The sequence below is a fragment of the Thalassophryne amazonica genome, chromosome 12 (genome assembly GCF_902500255.1).
Source record: "Thalassophryne amazonica chromosome 12, fThaAma1.1, whole genome shotgun sequence".
In the NCBI taxonomy this organism is placed as follows: Eukaryota; Metazoa; Chordata; class Actinopteri; order Batrachoidiformes; family Batrachoididae; genus Thalassophryne; species Thalassophryne amazonica.
Window position 1 is genome coordinate 68,134,922 of NC_047114.1, and position 24,672 is coordinate 68,159,593.

The window sequence follows — 24,672 nt, forward strand, 5'->3', positions numbered from 1 at the left end:
CTGACCCGTGTCCCGGATCCCGGAAACGGACCAAAGGACAAACTATACGTCCCACCAGAGGCTAGGGCTGCAGTCCTGGACTTCTGTCACGGTTCTAGGCTCTCCTGTCACCCAGGGGTGCGAAGGACCGTGACAGTCGTCCGGCAACGCTTCTGGTGGGCATCCCTGGAGGCCGACGTCCGGGACTACATCCAGGCCTGTACCACCTGCGCCAGGGGCAAGGCTGACCACAAGAAGACCTCAGGGCAGCTACAGCCACTGCCCGTGCCTCATCGCCCCTGGTCCCATATCGGCCTGGACTTCGTCACGGGTCTCCCGCCGTCCCAGGGAAACACCGTCGTCTTCACGATAGTGGACCGTTTCTCCAAGGCGGCCCACTTCGTGGCCCTCCCGAAGCTTCCAACGGCCCAGGAGACAGCGGACCTCCTGGTCCACCACGTCGTCCGTCTGCATGGCATCCCATCAGACATCGTCTCCGATCGCGGTCCCCAGTTCACCTCACACGTCTGGAGGAGTTTTTGCCGGGAACTGGGGGCCACGGTCAGCCTCTCGTCTGGTATCACCCCCAGACCAAACGGGCAAGCAGAGCGGGCGAATCAGGAATTGGAGCAGACACTACGCTGTGTGACAGCCGCGCACCCGACTGCCTGGAGTACCCACCTGGCCTGGATCGAGTACGCTCACAACAGCCAAGTGTCATCTGCCACCGGCCTCTCCCCGTTTGAGGTGTGCTTGGGGTATCAGCCCCCCTTGTTTCCGGTGGTCGAGGGATAGGTCGGTGTTGCCCTCGGTCCAGGCCCACCTACGAGGTGCCGTCGGGTGTGGCGTGCCGCCCGCTCTGCCTTGTTGAAGGCCCGGACGAGGGCGAAGACACATGCAGACCGGCGGCGGGCCCCGGCTCCACGTATCGTCCTGGGCAGGCAGTGGGTTGTCCACCAAGGACATTCCCTTCAAGTGGACTCCCCCAAGCTCCAAGAACGATACATCGGTCACTTCAAAGTCCTCAAAGTCATCAATCCCGCCGCATGAGGCTTCAGCTTCGGCCTCACTGCGGATTCACCAGTGTTTCACGTCTCCAGGATAAAACCCCATCACACCTCACCCTCTGCACCCGGGTCCGGCACCACCTCCTGCCCGGATCATCGACGGGGAACCGGCTTGGACCGTGCGTCGGCTCCTCGATGTCCGTCGAATGGGCTGGGGTCTTCAGTACCTGGTGGACTGGGAGGGGTACGGCCCCGAAGAACGCTCCTGGGTGAAGAGGAGCTTCATCCTGGACCCGGCCCTCCTGGCCGACTTTTACCGTCGCCATCCGGAGAAGCCCGGTCGTGCGCCAGGAGGCGCCCGTTGAGGGGGGGGTCCTGTTGTGTGTGGGCCGCTGAAGAGGAGGTACTGCTGGCCCATCACCACCAGAGGGCGCCCTGCCTGGAGTGCGGGCTCCAGGCACCAGGGGCGCCGCCGCCTGATGAGAGCAGCCAGGATGACAGCTGTCACCCATTACTGGACACAGCTGACTTCACTCAGTACGGAGGTATATCAGCAGGACAGCGTCTCCACCTCAGTGCCGAGATATCACCTTGAGTTTAAGGTAATCACCTCTGCAACAGATACTGTATCTTTGTGACGATACTTTATAAACTTTCAGGACAGCGGAAGGCCAAGTGTTCGGATAAGTACTCACCTTTCCTGCTTCAGTGTGACAAGAGGTGGAGGCGGCTTTGCCCCTCTCATCTACTGGGTGCGGTCGCATCCCAACCTGTTCTTTCCCGCCAGCAGTACCGGATCCGACGAGCGGAGGCAGTGGCCACCTGGGAATTTGGGACTTGGCGGCCAGTACTTCTGGGTTTCGGTGGCAGAGGAGATCTGGGTGGTTCCGGTTCAACTAGGACGGACGTCTCCTACCTTCGGGCCTGCCCACAAGACACCAGCAGATTTCGGCTTACAAATTGCTAATTGTTGTATCAGTTGTGCTATTTTCACAACAGTAAAACTTGTTCTTACTTTTCTCCATTGTCCGTTCATTGCGCCCCCTGTTGTGGGTCCGTGTACACTTTCACAACACCCAAGGCGCTTTATATTGTAAGGCAAGGCCATACAATAATTATGTAAAACCCCAACGGTCAAAACGACCCCTGTGAGCAAGCACTTGGCTACAGTGGGAAGGAAAAACTCCCTTTTAACAGGAAGAAACCTCCAGCAGAACCAGGCTCAGGGAGGGGCAGTCTTCTGCTGGGACTGGTTGGGGCTGAGGGAGAGAACCAGGAAAAAGACATGCTGTGGAGGGGAGCAGAGTTCGATCACTAATGATTAAATGCAGAGTGGTGCATACAGAGCAAAAAGAGAAAGAAACAGTGCATCATGGGAACCCCCCAGCAGTCTACGTCTAGCGCAGCATAACTAAGGGATGGTTCAGGGTCACCTGATCCAGCCCTAACTATAAGCTTTAGCAAAAAGGAACGTTTTAAGCCTAATCTTAAAAGTAGAGAGGGTGTCTGTCTCCCTGATCTGAATTGGGAGCTGGTTCCACAGGAGAGGAGCCTGAAAGCTGAAGGCTCTGCCTCCCATTCTACTCTTACAAACCCTAGGAACTACAAGTAAGCCTGCAGTCTGAGAGCGAAGCGCTCTATTGGGGTGATATGGTACTACGAGGTCCCTAAGATAAGATGGGACCTGATTATTCAAAACCTTATAAGTAAGAAGAAGAATTTTAAATTCTATTCTAGAATTAACAGGAAGCCAATGAAGAGAGGCCAATATGGGTGAGATATCTCTCCTTCCAGTCCCCGTCAGTACTCTAGCTGCAGCATTTTGAATTAACTGAAGGCTTTTAGGGAACTTTTAGGACAACCTGATAATAATGAATTTCAATAGTCCAGCCTAGAGGAAATAAATGCATGAATTAGTTTTTCAGCATCACTCTGAGACAAGACCTTTCTAATTTTAGAGATATTGCGTAAATGCAAAAAAGCAGTCCTATATTTGTTTAATATGCGCCTTGAATGACATATCCTGATCAAAAATGACTCCAAGATTTCTCACAGTATTACTAGAGGTCAGGGTAATGCCATCCAGAGTAAGGATCTGGTTAGACACCATGTTTCTAAGATTTGTGGGGCCAAGTACAATAACTTCAGTTTTATCTGAGTTTAAAAGCAGGAAATTAGAGGTCATCCATGTCTTTATGTCTGTAAGACAATCCTGCAGTTTAGCTAATTGGTGTGTGTCCTCTGGCTTCATGGATAGATAAAGCTGGGTATCATCTGCGTAACAATGAAAATTTAAGCAATACCGTCTAATAATACTGCCTAAGGGAAGCATATATAAAGTGAATAAAATTGGTCCTAGCACAGAACCTTGTGGAACTCCATAATTAACTTTAGTCTGTGAAGAAGATTCCCCATTTACATGAACAAATTGTAATCTATTAGACAAATATGATTCAAACCACCGCAGCGCAGTGCCTTTAATACCTATGGCATGCTCTAATCTCTGTAATAAAATTTTATGGTCAACAGTATCAAAAGCAGCACTGAGGTCTAACAGAACAAGCACAGAGATGAGTCCACTGTCCGAGGCCATAAGAAGATCATTTGTAACCTTCACTAATGCTGTTTCTGTACTATGATGAATTCTAAAACCTGACTGAAACTCTTCAAATAGACCATTCCTCTGCAGATGATCAGTTAGCTGTTTTACAACTACCCTTTCAAGAATTTTTGAGAGAAAAGGAAGGTTGGAGATTGGCCTATAATTAGCTAAGATAGCTGGGTCAAGTGATGGCTTTTTAAGTAATGGTTTAATTACTGCCACCTTAAAAGCCTGTGGTACATAGCCAACTAACAAAGATAGATTGATCATATTAAGATCGAAGCATTAAATAATGGTAGGGCTTCCTTGAGCAGCTGGTAGGAATGGGGTCTAATAAACATGTTGATGGTTGGATGAAGTAACTAATGAAAAAACTCAGACAGAACAATCGGAGAGAAAGAGTCTAACCAAATACCGGCATCACTGAAAGCAGCCAAAGATAACGATACGTCTTTGGGATGGTTATGAGTAATTTTTTCTCTAATAGTTAAAATTTTGTTAGCAAAGAAAGTCATGAAGTCATTACTAGTTAAAGTTAATGGAATACTCAGCTCAATAGAGCTCTGACTCTTTGTCAGCCTGGCTACAGTGCTGAAAAGAAACCTGGGGTTGTTCCTATTTTCTTCAATTAGTGATGAGTAGAAAGATGTCCTAGCTTTACGGAGGGCTTTTTTATAGAGCAACAGACTCTTTTCCAGGCTAAGTGAAGATCTTCTAAATTAGTGAGACGCCATTTCCTCTCCAACTTACGGGTTATCTGCTTTAAGCTACGAGTTTGTGAGTTATACCACGGAGTCAGACACTTCTGATTTAAAGCTCTTTTTCAGAGGAGCTACAGCATCCAAAGTTGTCTTCAATGAGGATGTAAAACTATTGACGAGATACTCTATCTCCCTTACAGAGTTTAGGTAGCTACTCTGCACTGTGTTGTTATATGCATTAGAGAACATAAAGAAGGAATCATATCCTTAAACCTAGTTACAGCGCTTTCTGAAAGACTTCTAGTGTAATGAAACTTATTCCCTACCGCTGGGTAGTCCATCAGAGTAAATGTAAATGTTATTAAGAAATGATCAGACAGAAGGGAGTTTTCAGGGAATACTGTTAAGTCTTCTATTTCCATACCAAGTCAGAACAAGATCTAAGATATGATTAAAGTGGTGGGTGGACTCATTTACTTTTTGAGCAAAGCCAATAGAGTCTAAAATAGATTAAATGCAGTGTTGAGGCTGTCATTCTCAGCATCTGTGTGGATGTTAAAATCCCACTATAATTATCTTATCTGAGCTAAGCACTAAGTCAGACAAAAGGTCTGAAAATTCACAGAGAAACTCACAGTAACGACCAGGTGGACGATAGATAATAACAAATAAAACTGTTTTGGGACTTCCAATTTGGATGGACAAGACTAAGAGACAAGCTTTCAAATGAATTAAAGCTCTGTCTGGGTTTTTGATTAATTAATAAGCTGGAATGGAAGATTGCTGCTAATCCTCCGCCCCGGCCCGTTCTACGAGCATTCTGACAGTTAGTGTGACTCGGGGGTGTTGACTCATTTAAACTAACATATTCATCCTGCTGTAACCAGGTTTCTGTTAGGCAGAATAAATCAATATGTTGATCAATTATTATATCATTTACCAACAGGGACTTAGAAGAGAGAGACCTAATGTTTAATAGACCACATTTAATTTTAGTCTGTGGTGCAGTTGAAGGTGCTATATTATTTTTCTTTTTGAATTTTTATGCTTAAATAGATTTTTACTGGTTATTGGTAGTCTGGGAGCAGGCACCGTCTCTACGGGGATGGGGTAATGAGGGGATGGCAGGGGGAGAGAAGCTGCAGAGAGGTGTGTAAGACTACAACTCTGCTTCCTGGTCCCAACCCTGGATAGTCACGGTTTGGAGGATTTAAGAAAATTGGCCAGATTTCTAGAAATGAGAGCTGCTCCAAAAGTGTGATGGATGCCGTCTCTCCTAACAAGACCAGGTTTTCCCCAGAAGCTTTGCCAATTATCTATGAAGCCCACCTCATTTTTTGGACACCACTCAGACAGCCAGCAATTCAAGGAGAACATGCGGCTAAACATGTCACTCCCGGTCCGATTGGGGAGGGGCCCAGAGAAAACTACAGAGTCCGACATTGTTTTTGCAAAGTTACACACCGATTAATGTTAATTTTAGTGACCTCCGATTGGCGTAACCGGGTGTCATTACTGCCGACGTGAATTACAATCTTACCAAATTTACGCTTAGCCTTAGCCAGCAGTTTCAAATTTCCTTCAATGTCGCCTGCTCTGGCCCCGGAAGACAATTGACTATGGTTGCTGGTGTCGCTAACTTCACATTTCTCAAAACAGAGTCCAATAACCAGAGTTTGATCCTCGGCGGGTGTGTCGTCGAGGGGGAAAAACGGTTAGAGATGTGAACGGGTTGGCGGTGTACACGGGGCTTCTGTTTAGGGCTACGCTTCCTCCTCACAGTCACCCAGTCAGCCTGCTTTCCCGGCTGCTCGGGATCTGCCAGGGGGGAACTAACGGCGGCTAAGCTACCTTGGTCCGCACCAACTACAGGGGCCTGGCTAACTGTAGAATTTTCCACGGTGCGGAGCCGAGTCTCCAATTCGCCCAGCCTGGCCTCCAAAGCTACGAATAAGCTACACTTATTACAAGTACCGTTACTGCTAAAGGAGGCCGAGGAATAACTAAACATTTCACACCCAGAGCAGAAAAGTGCGGGAGAGACAGGAGAAGCCGCCATGCTAAATCGGCTAAGAGCTAGTAGCTACGCTAAGCTAGCGGATTCCTAAAAACACGCAAAGTGAACAATGTGTAAATAATTTAGAGGTGATTCAGCAGAAGGAGTGCTTTAGTTAAGGCACGTAAAGATTACACTGGGAAACAAATCGTAATCTAGATAACTAGATCAATCTAACTGCGCAGATTAAACAGCTAACAGATACAGAAAAACACCGCTGTGCTCCGGAACAGGAAGTGATACAATACCGCAGTGAGAGCCAACCACCAGTAGAGGCAAGCAAGAGCAAGGTGTGACAAACAGTGCTGTCAGCATATGCTGATGTATTTGCTGAATATGCTGGTGTCTAATAAGTTATGGGTAAGATTTGTATAAGTTAAGAGCACGTTCAAGCATGCTGGTATACCTCATAATATGGCAAGTTCATTGAAAAATTTTGGGATGGAACAAATATGTGTTGGGACTTTTGGTTTTCCACCTACACATTGTGACTAATGCTTTTTGCCCATTACACAGTAGGCTAGATTGTGTTTTCAGATGCAGAGTTGCTTGGTCAGGACTACACAAAATTACAATATAAACAAAAATGGGCTATCACTTCAGTTGCTTGGTATAAGTATCAACGTGGTGTAATTCTGATTTGTGATACCTCTGAGATATCAGAAGTGCAATTTGAGTTGTATACTTTTGAAGAAATATATGAATAATAAGGATATCTTCTTGTTGGCTGCTCCTGTTAGGTGTCACCACAGCAGATCATCTGTCTGCATCCCACTCTGTCCTCTGCACCTTCCTATGTCACACAACAAACTACACAACATCCTCCTGTTGGGGCTCCATCCTCAGGATCCTTCTCCCTATATACACCCTTTGTCCCTCCTCTGCAGAGGTGTCAAATCCAGCTTCAGAAAGTAAAAGTCCAGCCACATATTTGTTCCATCTTCCCAATAAACCAGCTGATTGTAATTAGTTCAGCTTTTCAGGCAGGTGGATGAGCTAATTATTGAGATCCCTGTTTTAGGTGCACAGGTAGAAGCGACACATTGGAGGGTTTTTACTTTCTGAAGCCAGATTTGACACCTCTGCACATATCAAACCATCTCAATTTTGCTTTTGTAATTGTTATTTTATTTAATCCTTAATCCTATCCGTCCTTGTCACTCCCGAATAAAATCACAGCATCTTCAATTTTGTTGCTTTCCGCCTTAGTTGTGGTGTGCAATATTTTTGAAAATTTTTTGTCCCCTACCTCCCCAGCTGAAATACTGCCATGACATGCTGACACAGTTCACAAGAATTGCATTGCATAAGAGACTTTATTTCAAGACCGTGTGCATGTGTGTGTGTTGGAGTGCACATACTGTCACACTATGATAGTTGAAGGATTAGCAGCCTAATCCAGTCACTGGTAAATGTATGTGGGTGTGTCCAAAGCTTGGTGGATTTCTGCCAATGCCAACAACAAGGAACAAGGACAGTTACACACTGCACAGTTCAGTTCTTGTGAACGTCTTATTTTCCCACACACACTAACAACCCATACCCGACTCAGGTTTGAACCCAAACCGTCATCACTCACTGGTGTAGTAATATGAATCCACTCAAGCCAGACAGGTGGGGGCAATTGAACATATTAAAAACTTGTAAAACAGCCTTTCATGCTAGTTTTACACAGTGCCTCACTTTTTACACATTTGTTACGTTAAAGCCTTATTCCAAAATGGAGAAAATTCATTTTTTCCTGCCCAAAATTAAACATGGTTGTGGCAGCTTCTGTCCACACTGTCCATGAAGCTGTCCACAGTCCTGATCATAGACAGTGGTGACCGCTATCAGCCCCTGTACATCATGAGCTGAACAGGGCTTTCTACTTCTATTACATACAAATACACAATAAATGATTTATTTAGGCACTCATATTTCATTTTAATATTTGATCATGGTGTTTCCGTATTAAAGAAGATTGCTGAGTTTCCAACCAGCACATGGGGAATGACAATCAGATTTATATGTGTTTGCATTGATCACGCAACGCTGGGTAAGTTAGCTAAATTACAGATGCAATTCTGGCCACCATAAGGAAGAAAATGAAGTACCTTGAAATATGTCATGCAATATACCATTTTAAAGGGGATTGTTTGGAGTATTAACCTGTGAAGTTTCAAAGTTTAATACCTGCTCAGTGTGGAGACACAGCTGAAACAACATTCAGATCACCTTGCTGCAGGCAAAAAAAAGAAAATGCACTTTGAACATTCTTGGATCATACGTTGACCAGTCTACTTACTTAAAACTAATACTATTCCAATAGCATGGCCGTATTTCTGGTCCAGTATTAGATAAAATGTGATGTACAGACAGATTTGTTGGAACTGTTAGCTACTGCTTGAAGTGATCAACCCAAGATGTACTGTAAGTACCAAACAACAGCACACTCCAGAGGTGGGACGAAGTCACTGTCAAGTCACTCTCAAGTCATGAATCAGCAAGTCCCAAGTCAAGTCTCAAGTCATAGAGTGACTTGTTGGTGATGTCGTCCCACCTCTGGGGCACTTTAACTCATGGCATAGTTCCAAGCTGGTTCTGTAAAAACTGGAATGCCATAGAATGTGATGTACCATGTCTGTGCATCATTAATGGACCTGATATCAAATACATAGAAATACGAGGTCTGTTAGAAAAGTATCGGACCTTTTTATTTTTTGCAAAAACCATATGGATTTGAATCACGTGTGATGCATCAGCCAAGCTTGAACCTTCGTGCGCATGCGTGAGTTTTTCACGACTGTCGGTTGCGTCATTCGCCTGTGAGCAGGCTTTGAGTGAGCACTGGTCCTCCCTCCTCGTCGGATTTTCATTGTGAGGAAAATGTCTGAACGGCTGGAGCAGCGCTGCATTAAATTTTTCCAGAAACTGTGAGAGACGGCCAGGTGGACACCATTCGGAAAATTCAGATGGCTTTCAGGGACGATTTTATGGGCATCACACAGATTAAGGAGTGTTACAGCCGGTTTAAAGACGGCACAATGGCGGAGGGCGCGCGCGCTCTGAGCGGCGATTGACAGGCTGAAACAACCAGATCATTTCCAAACTGAATGCTGTGTTGATCGGGACGTCGTCTGACTACCAGAGAAATGGCAGAAAAGGTGGACATAGCACTTTTCCGGCACATTCCACTGTTATAGGAGATTTGTCATGAAAACAGGAGCGGAGGAATTCGCCACGGAGCCGCTAATGGCGCGGAATGAAAACACCTCCGTGTTGGTCTCACAAGACATGTGACATGCCCAGATCTTTGACAATTTCTCAGATACTCACTCAACTGAAAAGCCACCCAAAGCTGCGGCTCCGTCCTGACGCGCAAATTCCGCCGCACGTTTCATTACAAAATCTCCTGTAACAGTGTAATGTGCCGAAAAAGTGCTATGTCCACCTCTCTTGCCATTTCTCTGGTAGTCAGACGACGTCCCGGATCAACACAGCCTTCACTTTGGAAATGATCTGGTCATTTCAGCCAGTCGATGGCCGCTCGAAGCGCAGCGGCCCTCAGCCGCTGTGGGCCATCTTTAATCTGGTTGTAATGCTCCTTAATCTGTGTGATGCCCATAAGATCTTCACCGAAAGCCATCTGAATTTCCGAATGGTTTCCACCTGGCTGTCTCTCACAGTTTCTGAAAAATTTTGATGCAGCAAAGTGGCAGTCGCTCAGCCATTTTCCTGACAAAAATCCGCCGAGGGGGCTGGAACACTCCTCCCACAAAGCATGCTCACAGGTGAATGACGCAACCGACAGGCGTGAAAAAAACTCACGCATGCGCACGAAGGTTCAAGCTTGGCTGATGCAATCACACATGATTCAAATCCATATGGTTTTTGCAAAAAATAAAAAGGTCGGATACTTTTCTAACAGACCTCGTAGATGACTAAATAGTAACTACATCTTAACTAGTGACATTCCATAAACAGCTGCCCTGCATTGTTGGTATGTCTCTGGGGTGCAAGTTTTTGTGAGGTACAACAATGTAATTTACTCTAACAGGAAACAATAAATGAGTGTACATGTTCCCATGCAACAAGCCTTTATCTGCTGAAGTGCATTCAGCTTTGATAATTCCTGTTGCCTGTGCAAACCTACCTATCAATTTAATTTATATAGTGCCAAATCACAACAAAGCTGCCTCAAGGTGCGTGAAATAAGTAAGGTCTAAAGGCTTGGTCACATGGCACATGGCGTTAACTGAACGAAGGAAAAAAGTCACAAATCCTCAAGAAAAAGTGGACAGATGACCTGGCATTTCTCCATTCACGAAAAGCCTGGGAGTGCAGAGCACATAAAAGACCGAAACGAAACTAAAAGAAAAACAAACCGAATGGCAACCTTAATGCTTTGCAGCTGCGAGAGCTAGTTGTCTTAACAGGTCTGTCTTCACTACAACAACGTGTGCATGCACATGCGCGTTGCAGCCAGAAACGGCTGCAGTGTGATCAAACATTCTTGCTGCTATTGTTTCTGTATAAAAATGTTGCTTTTCAAACACATGGACGAGTCACGTTCAGATCATTGGATCTTTAGTTATTGATCCATTCAGATATCGTCAATGTCGGACATGGGAGGTTGGACAAAGTTGGATGACAGTCAGACGGAATGCTGACAGTACGGGAACTATGCAAACAATGAGGAACCCTCAAGACAGAAAGCAAAATGGAATACGGACAAATTGAGGTTGTTGTCAGGATTCATTCACATTTTTCAACAGTTTGAAAATTCTGACGACGCGCAAGCTACAGGAACAAAACTGGACGATGGTTAAACGGTTGACCGTTCAACGCAAGTTCAGATTTCTTGTTTCATTTTAGCTTTGGTGTCCTTCATTAGTGCCGTGTGACCGGGGCTTATCCTTACTAACCCTAGCATCTTCAACACTCAATATTGAGCACTCAGGTAAACCCACCCCAAATTGCAAACGGCAGACATGCTAAATGGACAATGCATGCTATTTTGCACACTGGAAAGACACAATCCTCAATGCGTTCTGTTTGTAAATCAGCATACATGTTTTTTGAGAGTTCTGTGGCATTTATGCATGACTTCATACATGCGTACCTTTAGCAAGTCAGGTCCTGAACACTACATTTTGACCGCAATCTGTTTTTGTGTGTTTGTTAATTCTCAACCAACATTGTGTTCACAAACTTTCTGCAACTGCTTAAAGTTGCTTGTTGAGGCCAACTCCAAAAAGCAATTAAAGGAAATTTCCCACTTCACACACTAAAGTGGACTGCAGTCTGCCCAAAGTGGAGGCAAAAGGTAACACTGAGCATCTCTCAGCACCCACACAGCCACAGACCAGGAGAAGGACACACACGTGTATGGTTTGTCTCCTTAGAATGTGCAATTGAGTGTTTGAGAAGAAAATACGAGCATGAATGTCAGATAGAGAAGAGGGGCCAAAATTGAAAGGAAGAAAATGGATAGCAGGAAAAGGAGAACTGGAGCGCAAGAGGAATATTGCTGGAGGAGAAGCAAATAAAACTATGAATGGTTAGTTGTAATTTTCTGTGCCCCAGATTTCCATTTAAATGCTTGTTCAGCCTTTAGTGAATGGTATGGGCCTGTGACCATTTTTTTCAGTGCAATCTTTCTGCTTTCTCGCATTTGAAGGGCAAAAAGCACAAGCACCAACACTTAGGACGACAATATTCACAAACACCCTCAGGATGTGTGGGGCCTCACATGCTGTGAGGCAGAACAAGCCTGTGCAAAGTGTCCATTTTCATATAAAAAGGTGATTTTATGTAAGTTGGATGTCCAAGGTTGAGCTAGGTGATAAATAATAACATATCATGATAAAATGTGAATAATGCAATAATGAATGATATAAACAACACTAAGCCAATTACACAGCAGAAATAAAGCCAAAGACCTTTGCAGTTTGTGTTAATATTTCATATCACAATGTTTTGCTTTTGGTAAAGGTAGTGAAGAATGCTCTGGAAACGGGGCATAATGTACAGGGTGTTTTTGAAAAATTTAGATAATGTTGGAATCTAATATCTTTACCAATTTTCCTTCAAATGATCTCAAATTTTATTCAGCATGTGTCAAAATCTTGAATTCCATATTTGACGTTTTACGCTTTTTCTTTTCAGGTACAGAAATGACATTCACTGGAAAAGAAAAAGGTGTAACGAAATGTACAAAGAGGAAGACCGTCTGTGCAGAGCAAAAGGATCTGGATGACCACCATGCAGTATCAGAGATGGTCGATTGGGCTTGGAAAACAAGAAGTCCGAGACTGACATGTGCCACGTCACAAGCAGTGTGTATATTGCAAACTTGTGAAATTGTTCATGAAATCCACATATTTTTGAATTTCTCATTCAAGAATTTGATGAATAAATAGTATTGTGCTCAACATTAAGCCGCTTAGTTTCATTAACCTAGAATATGTAGTTACCAAGATATTTGCATCTGAAATATATCAAAATTTTTGAAAATATATATATATATATAATATATATATATATATATATATACATATATACTGTATATAGTCAAAATTCTCTTGTACTTGCATTAATTCTGTTTTACCTGCTTTAATGATAAGTTCCCACCACGTGAAGACATTGCTCCATTTCAAAAACCTTGGGGCACTACAACCACCATCCTGTTGCTTATAGTAATAGATGTGTATATATATACACACACACACACACTATATATAATCAGAGGTGGGAGAAAGTCACCAGCAAGTCACTCTCAAGTCGTGAATCTGCAAGTCTCAAGTCGGCTTGCAAACAATTGGTGGACATTATGACTTAGGACTTGACTTGAGACTTGCAGATTCACGACTTGAGAATGACTTCGTCCCACCTCTGTTACAGATAATATTAGAGCTCACGCTGAAATTCTACTATACCTGCATTAATTCTGTTGTACCTACATTAACGATAAATGCCCGCCACGTGAAGACATTGCTCCATTTCAAGAACGTTGAACTACCACCATCCTATTGCTTACAATAGTAGATGTACAAACATACATTCATACACACACACACACAGTACCTACATACATACACACACACACACACACACACACACCACACACACACACACACACACACCCTTAAATAGTACCAAATTTTTGCTTTTGAAAAGCAGCAATTAGTAAATCAGTGTTTGTTTTTTTAATAAAAAAAAGTCAATCTATATTTTTAAAAGCTTAGTTGCCAAATAATTTTAACCAGCATTTTTTTTTTTTTTTATCAAAATTCATTTAGTTTAACTTGAGCTAGCTGTGTTCTTGCATTACACCGTTTTGCTCAGAGTATTAAAATACCACAACACACATCCTCATACATGGATGTCTCTCTCAGGTATGAAATGTTAATCATTTTCTAGCTGTTCTGACTTGTTCCTACAGTGCACAAAAGAAACAAGAGCTAAGGACAATACACTTATTAAAAAAAAAGAAAATGGGCATATAAACTGATTACACAGATAATGCACACTTGCAGTATAGACCATAGCTCTTCTAATTAAGAGATTTATGCAGTCTTGTTTAAATTGCCAGAGTAGATGTTCTGCATTCATCAACCACCCTCTGTGAGACAGAGTGCAATAAACATCTCAAACATTAAAAAAAAAAAAAAAAAAAATCAGGTCAACATGGATTTCATTGTTTTTACTTTAACATTTAAATAGGTTAAAAACAAACAAAAAAAAAACCCTACTGGTGCTTTAATGCAATAACCTTTAGAAGATATTTATTTGATCGATTTGTACATATTTCTTCTTTCAAACACATATGATATTGACAATTTGTGATGGTGCATTAGTTTGACTTAAAGCAACAGTATGTAAGATGTAGTAACATATAGCGGTGAATATGCAAACTGCATTATGCTATCATTGGTTATGATTTTTTCTTTCACGTTTTTGCTTCTCATGTTCCCTTGCCTTCTTTGTGATAAGCAATATTTATGATCTTAGATTTCCCAAAAATGTGTCTTTTAAAACCTGTTAGCCTGCACTCGCAGCCAATAGATAGCAACCAATGATACACTAATGTAGTACCCTAATCAACACAACAATTCCTATATACCCGGTAGGCCTTGACGACCATTGATGTTGATGCTTGTCTCATGATTCCGTAGCACCAAGCAGATGAAAGTGTATGGCTCCACCTGGGCGGGACGCCAGTCAAATGCAGGCTACTTCCCCAGCTGAGGTCAGTACCCATGAACACATGAGGGGATTGAAGCAATCCAGATTAAGGGTCTTGTCCAAGCACATAGACAGGTAGCATGAGTGGATGGTTATTAATGCCATGTTGCATTTCTGAGAATAGATGTCCCTAAATCCTACAGACTGTAGCTTTAAATCACACAAGATTGCAACAAGAGTATTGTGGAGACTAACTGACATGCTTACAAAAGACTGTGTCCCACTGGTGCACTTTATTCAACCCTTGGGTTCTTCATTGCATGTGCAAGTAATACCACCAGACACCTCATCAACATTTTCCATGGTTTCTTATTTTAGCATTTAACATATTAGGTACTGGATAAATGTTTAAATGTTTCTTTTTAGTTTTTGTGCATAAGCTGACAACAAATTTGGCAAAAGAGAAACACCATTGATGGCACATCTTACTGAAGACCATTTTTGCAAATATGCAACTTAGAAACAAGGCTTGCATGAAAGTGTATGGAGAAAGTAAAGCATTTTTTTTTTTTTTAAGTTTTCCATTTCTTTAGCTGCAGATGCACTGTGTAATTAACACCCATGCCAACTTTAGACGTCACATCTCCCGAGTCAGTTTGGATTAATGTTAGTACTGCAAAATTAAATATGACTTCCGTGATTACTTCCCAGCTGGGATTTATTTCTTTCATAATATATAAAATCAAAAGCATGTGCGCCTTCTCAAGCTTGAAAAATACTCTCAACAATGCTTTCTTGAGACATAATGAACCACACATTATACATCTATGCATTTAACTATACAACAAAATACTGAACAGGGCAAGCAGCTGCAGTTTGATGCACATGTACTCCTGCAGGCATAAACTCTTCTGCAGTAATGGAGGCAATTGTGAGACCATATTGTGCACACTGTATCTAATTGTGCACCTCCTCTAATCCAGTATTGCAATAGTGCCCATCACACACACACCACACACACACACACACACACAACACACACACACACACACACACACACACACCACACACACACACACACACACACACACACACACACATCCTGCAGCCTCTCCAAACCTCTGTGGTCCCTGATAGAGCCCAAATGATATACTTGTTGGCCAAAAATTCCAATATATCAGTAGCAGCATTTTTTGCAGATATGAAAACGTATATTTTACCAAATAAGCACAGCAGAAAAAGTACTTTTGTTGTCAGAATTGTCACTGCATGGTTTTTTCTACCGAGACATTGTTTACAGTGCTGTCAAATGTGGCTGTCGCCCCTGGTTAAGAGATAGAAGACACAAGCAAGCAACTGCCATTCATTTTCTAGAGTGCTTATCTACAGCAACAAGAGAATAGTTTGGCTGCCAGCTGGCGAGGCCATAGCAGACGAGAAGTCTATTTATGCAAATGATGAGTGATGCAACACAGCAACAGTCAAAGCCAAGTGAGGGCAGCGTGATGTACATTTTGGCTGTTGCTTATTCATAGTTATTATGAGAAATTCATGTTTAAACTAAAACATAAGGGTTCAGTTACATTTCTTTCTCATAAGCGATCTGATAACAAAATGTAAAGACCCCTTCACACATAACATGAATGAGGCTGAATGGGGCACAAAGGAGGATTCAAATGGCACTCATGAAAAATCAGAGCCGCACTTGAATGCCTCAGTACAACCGTTCGGCCACAGCACATGTATTCCACAATCGTGTGACACTCGTGCTGGAAACCCTATCAAACGACAATGGAGAAGAGGTCATCCTGCTATCTGACTGTGGTCACAACATTCATGCGCAGGTCAGACCATGGTTGAGGGGATGCATGAAATGATCGACCACGTCAAACCTTGGCCAAATGTCGTGAACGAACTAGCCACACCAGCGGACAAATGGCAGCTAATGGGGATCCAAATAAATAAAAGAAACAAACAATGTGATGTCTGTATTGACATGATCACATCCACTACAGTTATGCGTTTGTCAGGGGACTATGGTTGATATTTAATCACGTCATGGGTCGGATGTCATTTGAAATCCCACCAGTGACTGCGTTCCTGCGGCTCTTTGCGCCGCTCCACATAGCAGCTGTTGTGTCAGTGCAACGCAAAGCTGGTGAACACATATCATCACATGTGCTCCAATCACCCATGTACAAGGCATGGTTATGCATGCATGTGCAAATGATGACGACATGAGGGAAAAAAAAAAAAAAAAATCACCTTTGGATCACCCCCAGCCACATCTCAGAGCACATGCCAATGTGCATGTAGCCAGGCAGGCCATCTGAAATTATCTGTGTGATCTTTGCAATCATGTTACACCCACCATGTAAGTTGTAGTCCACATGACACGGTGTCCTTTAGCATGCTGCAAGCCAAATGGCCAGAGACATTTGGATGTGCAGACCCTCCGTGTGACTGGCTGATGTGTTCATGATGTCAGTCCGTGGACGGCTCACGTCCGTCTGGCTCAGATCTGCTCTAGGCAGGTGGCCTGCAGCAGCCGTGAACTTGGTTGCCTGACCTCTGGTCACTGCATGCACAGGAAGAGGTGGATGTCTTTATTTAAATCTCATTCACGTACTTTCATTAATTCCTGTTTACCTCCATGGTCATGGTTCATGAACAAAAAGGAACAGAAGGACGATAATTATCATATTCTCTGCTCTTTATAACAGGAACAAAATAAATCCATTTGTTTCCTCAATGCCAATACAGAAATCGTCCCAGCATCAAGTCATCAAGCATCAATTAAACATCATGACCAGTAACATGACTGTCTTACATTTAAATGGGTGCATTCACTGTTCTTATAATGTTCTATAGTCTCCTTATTTTGTCCTTACACACTTTCTTTGATTAATGAACATTTGTACAACATTTAATTGCTTCCACCGCGTGAGAGTGTGGTACCACACCCTCAACCGTGGTCACACTGTGCGCATGCACATGACTCGTGCACAAAACCATGCTATCGTACGGCATCCAACCGTCGGTCCCTCCTGAGTGCGGCGGAATTTTTCAGGCTTCACCCATCCGACCTGTCTCGGCTTGATTTGCCCAACTTCGCTTTATGTGTGAAAGCGGCTATAGGAATGGTTCCAAAACAGGGAACACAACTTGTGTAAATCTGAAATTCTGCCTTGGGTGGCTTGGCTGATTTCTGCAGAGCTTTGTCTTTTACTCCCCCTTTCTGAAAGTATGGAGGAAGTGCCACAGTTAAGCCCTTAAATACAGCCAAATGTTGCCCAATTAACCCTATTATGCCAGTTACTGATAATCTTAAAATGTAATCTCATCATTTCTGCATTCTTTTGTAATTTCCCATGCCGTTTAGAGACATTCATCTTTTGTAAATAACTTTCTATGGAAATAAAGTAGATATTGTAATTGTGATAATCAATCAATCAATCATTTTTTATATAGCGCCAAATCACAACAAACAGTTGCCCCAATGTTGTGTGTGGGCCGCTGAGAGGAGGTACTGCTGGCCCATCACCACCAGAGGGGCGCCCTGCCTGGAGTGCGGGCTCCAGGCACCAGAGGGCGCCGCCGCCTGATGAGAGCAGGCCAGGATGACAGCTGTCACCCATTACTGGACACAGCTGACTTCACTCAGTACGGAGGTATATCAGCAGGACAGCGTCTCCACCTCAGTGCCGAGATATCACCTTGAGTTTAAGGTAATCACCTCTGCAACAGATACTGTATCTTTGTGACGATACTTTATAAACTTTTCAGGACAGCGGAAGGCCAGTGTTCGGATAAGTACTCACCTTTCCTGCTTCAGTGTGACAAGAGGTGGAGGCGGCTTTGCCCCTCTCATCTACTGGGTGCGGTCGCATCCCAACCTGTGTGTTTGTGTTCTTTCCCGCCAGCAGTACCGGATCCGACGAGCGGAGGCAGTGGCCACCTGGGAATTCGGGACTTGGCGGTTCCAGTACTTCTGGGTTTCGGTGGCAGAGGAGATCTGGGTGGTTCCGGTTCAACTAGGACGGACGTCTCCTACCTTCGGGCCTGCCCACAAGACACCAGCAGATTTCGGCTTACAAATTGCTAATTGTTGTATCAGTTGTGCTATTTTCACAACAGTAAAACTTGTTCTTACTTTTCTCCATTGTCCGTTCATTGCGCCCCCTGTTGTGGGTCCGTGTACCTACACTTTCACAACAGGATATCTCGGCCAGCGTCATGGATCCCGAGGGGCGTCAACCGGCTGTTGAACGGCCACTGGAAGACCAAGACGTGGCGGAGGCTTCGGGAGGGGTAATCGGTGAGTTGCAGCGGATCCTCACCGCTTTCACCTCTCGGATCGATTTAATGACCGAGCAACACGTTCTCCTAAACCGCAGGGTGGAGGCTCTCGCCGCACAAGTGGAGGCACGCCCTTCGGGCGCCGCTGCGGCTCTCCCTCCCGAGGACCCTGCGCGCGAAAGTAACGTTCCACTGGTCGTTCAACGGTCCCTCCCTCCGTCCCCAGAAGCATACATAAGCCCTCCAGAACCGTACGGAGGCTGTGTGGAGACGTGCGCGGACTTTCTTATGCAGTGTTCGCTCGTCTTCGCTCAGCGTCCCGTGATGTACGCGACTGATGCTAGCAAAGTAGCTTATGTGATAAACCTGCTTCGCGGGGAGGCACGCGCTTGGGCTACAGCGTTCTGGGAGCAGAACTCTCGGCTCCTTCATACATACGATGGGTTTGTACGGAGCTCAGACGGTGTTCGATCATCCCAACAGAGGAGAGTCCGCTTCAACCGCACCTACTGTCCATGCGACAGGGACGTCGGAGTGCAGCTGCCTATGCAGTCGCCTTCCGCATCGCGGCGGCGAGATCCGGCTGGAATAGCACTGCCCTCCGCGCTGCCTTTGTAAACGGACTGTCTCTGGTCCTAAAAGAGCACCTGGTGGCTAAGGACGAACCGCGAGATTTAGATGGGCTCATTGATCTAGTCATACGACTCGACAACCGGTTAGAAGAACGCCGTCGGGAACGAGGCGAAGGGCGTGGCCAGGCACGCGTCGTCCCTCTCCCTTCCGGGTCCGATCGAGCTCCGCCCTCCCCACGCTCCTCTGTTCCTGCGCTCCGTGCGCTTACGGCTCCCCCTGCTGACGAAGCTATGGACACGAGCAGGGCAACATTTAGGGCACCTGGAGCACAAAGGAGGCGGGCCCACTGAGCTTGTTATGTTTGTGGCTCGAGTGAGCATATGGCAAACGACTGCCCCGAGCGGTTAAACTCCAACGCCCGCCCTTAGAGACTGGGCCAGGGGTGGGCCAAAACATTCACGTGGGACACACCCACATTGCTACACGACTCCCAGTCACAATCCTGTATGAGGATTCAACCCTGAAGGCCCCAGCACTGGTGGACACGGGCTCTGAGGGGAATCTGCTTGACAGCAGATGGGCCAGGGAGATAGGGCTCCCTCTGGTGGCTCTTACCTCGCCTGTGCAGGTTCGAGCACTAGATGGCTCCCTACTCCCACCAATCACGCATAAGACACCTCCAGTAACTCTGGTGGTGTCAGGTAACCACCGGGAGGTGATCGAGTTCTTCGTGACTCAGGCCACCTCCCGTGTGGTTTTAGGGTTTCCATGGATGCTCAAGCACAATCCCCGGATTGATTGGCCGTCCGGGGTAGTGGTGCAGTGGAGCGAAACCTGCCATCGGGAGTGTCTCGGTTCCTCGGTTCCTCCCGGCTCCCAAGCTAAGGAGGAGGTCCGAGTCCCGCCCAATCTGAAGGTGGTGCCAGCGGAGTACCATGACCTCGCTGACGTGTTCAGCAAGGATCTGGCTCTCACGCTTCCTCCCCACCGCCCGTACGATTGTGCCATTGATTTGGTTCCAGGCAGTGAGTTCCCGTCCAGTAGGCTGTACAACCTCTCACGGCCGGAACGCGAATCAATGGAGACCTACATCCGGGACTCATTAGCCGCCGGGTTGATCCGGAATTCCACCTCACCGATGGGCGCAGGTTTCTTTTTTGTGGGTAAAAAAGATGGCGGACTTCGTCCATGCATTGATTACAGGGGGTTGAACGAGATCACGGTCCGCAACCGATACCCGTTGCCCTTGTTGGATTCAGTGTTCACCCCCTTGCATGGAGCCAAGATTTTCACCAAGCTGGATCTTAGGAATGCGTATCATTTGGTTTGGATTCGGAAGGGAGACAAATGGAAGACGGCATTTAACACCCCCTTAGGTCATTTTGAGTACCTGGTCATGCCGTTCGGTCTCACTAATGCTCCCGCGACCTTCCAAGCGTTGGTAAACGATGTCTTGCGGGACTTCCTGCACCGGTTCGTCTTCGTATATCTAGACGATATACTCATCTTTTCCCCGGATCCTGAGACTCATGTCCGGCATGTCCGTCAGGTCCTGCAGCGGTTGTTGGAGAACCGTCTGTTTGTGAAGGGCGAGAAGTGTGAGTTCCACCGCACTTCTTTGTCCTTCCTGGGGTTTATCATCTCCTCTAACTCCGTCGCCCCGGATCCGGCCAAGGTTGCGGCGGTGAGAGATTGGCCCCAACCCACAAGCCGTAGGAAGCTGCAACAGTTCCTCGGCTTTGCTAATTTCTATAGGAGGTTCATTAAGGGCTACAGTCAGGTAGTTAGCCCCCTGACAGCCCTGACCTCTCCAAAAGTTCCCTTCACCTGGTCGGACCGGTGCGAGGCCGCGTTCAAGGAGTTGAAACGGCGCTTCTCGTCTGCACCAGTTCTGGTGCAGCCCGATCCTAGCCGCCAGTTAGTGGTTGAAGTGGATGCCTCGGACTCAGGGATAGGAGCGGTGCTCACCCAGAGCGGGAAGACCGATAAGGTCCTTCACCCGTGTGCCTATTTCTCTCGCAGGTTGACCCCCGCTGAACGGAATTATGACGTCGGCAATCGGGAACTCCTTGCTGTGAAAGAGGCCCTCGAAGAGTGGAGACATCTGTTGGAGGGAACAGCCGTGCCATTCACGGTTTTCACTGACCATCGGAACCTGGAGTACATCAGGACCGCTAAGCGTCTGAACCCCAGGCAAGCCCGCTGGTCACTGTTCTTTGGCCGTTTTGACTTCCGGATTACCTACCGCCCCGGGACCAAGAATCAAAGATCGGACGCATTGTCCCGGGTGCACGAGGATGAAGTCAAAACGGAACCGTCGGATCCCCCGGATCCCATCATCCCGGAGTCCGCTATCGTGGCCGCCCTCACCTGGGACGTGGAGAAGACCGTCCGGGAGGCCCTGACCCGTGTCCCGGATCCCGGAAACGGACCAAAGGACAAACTATACGTCCCACCAGAGGCTAGGGCTGCAGTCCTGGACTTCTGTCACGGTTCTAGGCTCTCCTGTCACCCAGGGGTGCGAAGGACCGTGACAGTCGTCCGGCAACGCTTCTGGTGGGCATCCCTGGAGGCCGACGTCCGGGACTACATCCAGGCCTGTACCACCTGCGCCAGGGGCAAGGCTGACCACAAGAAGACCTCAGGGCAGCTACAGCCACTGCCCGTGCCTCATCGCCCCTGGTCCCATATCGGCCTGGACTTCGTCACGGGTCTCCCGCCGTCCCAGGGAAACACCGTCGTCTTCACGATAGTGGACCGTTTCTCCAAGGCGGCCCACTTCGTGGCCCTCCCGAAGCTTCCAACGGCCCAGGAGACAGCGGACCTCCTGGTCCACCACGTCGTCCGTCTGCATGGCATCCCATCAGACATCGTCTCCGATCGCGGTCCCCAGTTCACCTCACACGTCTGGAGGAGTTTTTGCCGGGAACTGGGGGCCACGGTCAGCCTCTCGTCTGGGTATCACCCCCAGACCAACGGGCAAGCAGAGCGGGCGAATCAGGAATTGGAGCAGACACTACGCTGTGTGACAGCCGCGCACCCGACGGCCTGGAGTACCCACCTGGCCTGGATCGAGTACGCTCACAACAGCCAAGTGTCATCTGCCACCGGCCTCTCCCCGTTTGAGGTGTGCTTGGGGTATCAGCCCCCCTTGTTTCCGGTGGTCGAGGGAGAGGTCGGTGTGCCCTCGGTCCAGGCCCACCTACGGAGGTGCCGTCGGGTGTGGCGTGCCGCCCGCTCTGCCTTGTTGAAGGCCCGGACGAGGGCGAAGACACATGCAGACCGGCGGCGGGCCCCGGCTCCCACGTATCGTCCTGGGCAGGCAGTGTGGTTGTCCACCAAGGACATTCCCCTTCAAGTGGACTCCCCCAAGCTCCAAGAACGATACATCGGTCCCTTCAAAGTCCTCAAAGTCATCAATCCCGCCGCAGTGAGGCTTCAGCTTCCGGCCTCACTGCGGATTCACCCAGTGTTTCACGTCTCCCGGATAAAACCCCATCACACCTCACCCCTCTGCACCCCGGGTCCGGCACCACCTCCTGCCCGGATCATCGACGGGGAACCGGCTTGGACCGTGCGTCGGCTCCTCGATGTCCGTCGAATGGGCTGGGGTCTTCAGTACCTGGTGGACTGGGAGGGGTACGGCCCCGAAGAACGCTCCTGGGTGAAGAGGAGCTTCATCCTGGACCCGGCCCTCCTGGCCGACTTTTACCGTCGCCATCCGGAGAAGCCCGGTCGTGCGCCAGGAGGCGCCCGTTGAGGGGGGGGTCCTGTTGTGTGTGGGCCGCTGAAGAGGAGGTACTGCTGGCCCATCACCACCAGAGGGCGCCCTGCCTGGAGTGCGGGCTCCAGGCACCAGAGGGCGCCGCCGCCTGATGAGAGCAGCCAGGATGACAGCTGTCACCCATTACTGGACACAGCTGACTTCACTCAGTACGGAGGTATATCAGCAGGACAGCGTCTCCACCTCAGGGCCGAGATATCACCTTGAGTTTAAGGTAATCACCTCTGCAACAGATACTGTATCTTTGTGACGATACTTTATAAACTTTTCAGGACAGCGGAAGGCCAAGTGTTCGGATAAGTACTCACCTTTCCTGCTTCAGTGTGACAAGAGGTGGAGGCGGCTTTGCCCCTCTCATCTACTGGGTGCGGTCGCATCCCAACCTGTTCTTTCCCGCCAGCAGTACCGGATCCGACGAGCGGAGGCAGTGGCCACCTGGGAATTTGGGACTTGGCGGTTCCAGTACTTCTGGGTTTCGGTGGCAGAGGAGATCTGGGTGGTTCCGGTTCAACTAGGACGGACGTCTCCTACCTTCGGGCCTGCCCACAAGACACCAGCAGATTTCGGCTTACAAATTGCTAATTGTTGTATCAGTTGTGCTATTTTCACAACAGTAAAACTTGTTCTTACTTTTCTCCATTGTCCGTTCATTGCGCCCCCCTGTTGTGGGTCCGTGTACACTTTCACAACACCCAAGGCGCTTTATATTGTAAGGCAAGGCCATACAATAATTATGTAAAACCCCAACGGTCAAAACGACCCCCTGTGAGCAAGCACTTGGCTACAGTGGGAAGGAAAAACTCCCTTTTAACAGGAAGAAACCTCCAGCAGAACCAGGCTCAGGGAGGGGCAGTCTTCTGCTGGGACTGGTTGGGGCTGAGGGAGAGAACCAGGAAAAAGACATGCTGTGGAGGGGAGCAGAGTTCGATCACTAATGATTAAATGCAGAGTGGTGCATACAGAGCAAAAAGAGAAAGAAACAGTGCATCATGGGAACCCCCCAGCAGTCTACGTCTAGCGCAGCATAACTAAGGGATGGTTCAGGGTCACCTGATCCAGCCCTAACTATAAGCTTTAGCAAAAAGGAACGTTTTAAGCCTAATCTTAAAAGTAGAGAGGGTGTCTGTCTCCCTGATCTGAATTGGGAGCTGGTTCCACAGGAGAGGAGCCTGAAAGCTGAAGGCTCTGCCTCCCATTCTACTCTTACAAACCCTAGGAACTACAAGTAAGCCTGCAGTCTGAGAGCGAAGCGCTCTATTGGGGTGATATGGTACTACGAGGTCCCTAAGATAAGATGGGACCTGATTATTCAAAACCTTATAAGTAAGAAGAAGAATTTTAAATTCTATTCTAGAATTAACAGGAAGCCAATGAAGAGAGGCCAATATGGGTGAGATATGCTCTCTCCTTCCAGTCCCCGTCAGTACTCTAGCTGCAGCATTTTGAATTAACTGAAGGCTTTTTAGGGAACTTTTAGGACAACCTGATAATAATGAATTTCA

At 46.8% G+C, this 24,672-nt stretch overlaps 1 protein-coding gene across 1 annotated transcript in view; it reads right to left on the reverse strand.

Moving 5' to 3' along the window:
- gpc1b (glypican 1b) overlaps positions 1–24,672 on the reverse strand; it is a 268,996-nt gene that overhangs the window by 91,787 nt on the left and 152,537 nt on the right. The window lies entirely within an intron of this gene.